Raw genomic sequence first — 2518 nt, 5'->3', positions numbered from 1 at the left:
TCACCATTCAGCCAACTGTTCCACCAGACTGGGTGTTCTCCACAAGCTGCTACTGGAAGATGGCATGCTACTTCAAGCACAAGGGGTGATATCACCTATGGGAATGTCAGCAATGCCCCGATGTCGACCCCAAAGAAAGAAACTCTGGGCAGATGTTTCTTCCTGGGCAGTGTTTCTTCCTTGTGCTTCTAATTGTCCTGGAAACATCTAGAGTTCACTTTCTGGAAGAATCACAGCAGAGAAGGGCTGAGTGCAGACATGAGCAGCTCCATTTTCTGAAGGAAGTTTCGCCCCTCCATTTTTTCCTACTGAACTTCTCGGAAGGGCCCGCGGAGATGATTCCACTTGCTGTCCTGCAGGACATTGCTCTCGGGAAGATCTTTGCACTACATCCGGGGAAACTGCACCAGGACTTTGCAGCCACTCTCAGGCCCACTGCGAAATGAAATAGCATAGTCACCACTGGAGGAGGCCACGGTTATGGCAGAGGCGTTGCCAATGCTTTCCATGGGCCCCAGGCCCACATGGTTGCTGAAGCTCAGGACCTGCCAGCCCATGACTTTGGCCAGCTGCTCAACTGCGTGCACCTGGTGCAGAGACATCTGCGACAGAAGAAAATCCTGTAGCTCCTGCTCCTGATGAAACAGTGTGAACACCCTTCCATCTCTGTGTACAACTCGGATCTGCTCAACTCCAACATTCAGCTGCAGCTGAATGGACTTGCATATTTGTTCATAGCCCTGTGATGTGATCAGCACCTTCACATTGGATTCGTAAACATCATTGATATTGGACCAATGAGCCTGGATCTGAGGATCCTCGCTGCGACTTGCCAAGCTGTCAATGGTTGCAGCTGTTTGGTTCCTCAGAAACATATGTTTTGCTTGTTTAATTATTTTTTCCAGAAGCCCGTCACTGGGCTGTAATGAATGAATTTCATTTTTATCAAAAGCTTGAGGACCTGATAGTCTCATTCTCTTGTGGCCAAAAGTTGCAGTTGCTGGGTGTGGTCTCATGACAGAACTCAAAGTCTGCTTATGAGACTCCCTAATCAGCAGGTGCAAATTATGCTCTAGAACACAGAAGTAGTCCTCTACACTTTGCTTCTCTGTAGCTGATTTTGGGGATTTCTTATCATTTGAGGAATGACACAAAGAAATAGATAACTGCAAACTTGGTAAGAGCTGACAGATAATCTGGTTTTTCACCACGATGTGAGGTATTTGTGATTTCATTTGAACAGCTTCCAGAGAGATCTGTGAAAAAATTTCTTTACACAAGAGAACGTTCTGTGCTTCTTCTAATTTTGTCTGCCAACGTGGGGAATCTGGTTTGGACTTGGGCAGAGGTTGTTTGAAAAGATGAACGGTGCCAAGATCACCTATGTCTAGAGCCTGCTTCTGAATAGAAACCTTGATGTATGCAGCTCCCTGTAAATCACGGGGGATTTGGACATCCAGGGGAGAGTAGTCTTCAGGTATCTTCTTATCCAGGTCAATATCTGTGTTCTTTATGAATTCAAATGTACCGTGATGGGGAAAGAGAGATCCTGCACTTCTGTAGCTCAGATCTCCAAGAATTTTATATCCAGCTTTTCTAAGTTTCCAGTGTTGCCTTAATCTCAAGAGCTCAGAGTTGAAGTCTCTTTGTAGGTTGTTCTCCTGGTTTGGGGTAAGTGATTTAGTCAGTCTTTCTGCCCCTCTCAGGAGGATCTGTGCTGCTCCAGCAAGGGACTTCTTTTTAGATATCAGCTGCAATATTTGAGGGTTCTCTTTCGAAGGAATTGCATCCTGAGAGAGTGGATCAAGAGTCATCAACTTTTTAGCTCTAACAATACTGAGGACACCATAGAGCACACACATTTCTGTTAGAGCCCTTCTCAAATGGTTCCTCATGGAGTCCCAAGGCCATAAGAAAGGTTGAAGTTTGGCTAACCTTTCCTCATTGTCAGGATTGGCGCCTGCACCGGGGCAGTCCTGTGCTCCATGCTTGAGCCCCACAGCTGCCGCCTCCTCGGAGCTGGAACTCTGGCTGAAGATGCACTGGGCCAGACTAGCCAGGTTCTGGGACCTGGACAGGGGCTGCACGTAGGTCACCGTGCCATCCAGGCTTATCTCCTGCACCTGCTCCTTGTAGACGGACTCGATGCTGATACGCAGCCCAGATACCTCAGACGTGCTGCCGCTGGCTGGGAGCCCGGCAGGGCCCCGGGAGGAGGCTGTGAATCTCTCCATGCCCTCAGGAGCACAGGTAGTCCTTTCTGGCATGAGGTAGGGAGCTCCACGCTGCTTCTTTCAACGCACCTTCTTTCCAGCAGACAACCCCTCTTTCGATGGAGCTGGCATGATTCTAGGTGGAAGCTCAAGTCCGGGGCAGGGAGCTAGAAACCGAGGTGGATGGAAGGAACCCCGCTCGGCTCCTTACAGCCGCCTCTGAGAAGAGCCGTCACCCCAACCCGGAACTGAGAGGTCTGTGAAGGAGTCTTGTACACCACATCTTGTGCGGGTTGGCTCCTACC

At 49.2% G+C, this 2518-nt stretch overlaps 1 pseudogene; it reads right to left on the bottom strand.

The window, feature by feature from the left end:
* Positions 1–230: 230 nt before the first annotated feature.
* LOC125357887 lies at positions 231–2267 on the bottom strand (annotated as a pseudogene).
* Positions 2268–2518: the final 251 nt, after the last annotated feature.

The sequence above is a fragment of the Perognathus longimembris genome, chromosome 10 (assembly GCF_023159225.1).
Source record: "Perognathus longimembris pacificus isolate PPM17 chromosome 10, ASM2315922v1, whole genome shotgun sequence".
In the NCBI taxonomy this organism is placed as follows: domain Eukaryota; kingdom Metazoa; phylum Chordata; class Mammalia; order Rodentia; family Heteromyidae; genus Perognathus; species Perognathus longimembris.
The sequence above is the reverse complement of the archived record's forward strand: the minus strand, read 5'-3'. Positions and strand labels throughout refer to the sequence as shown.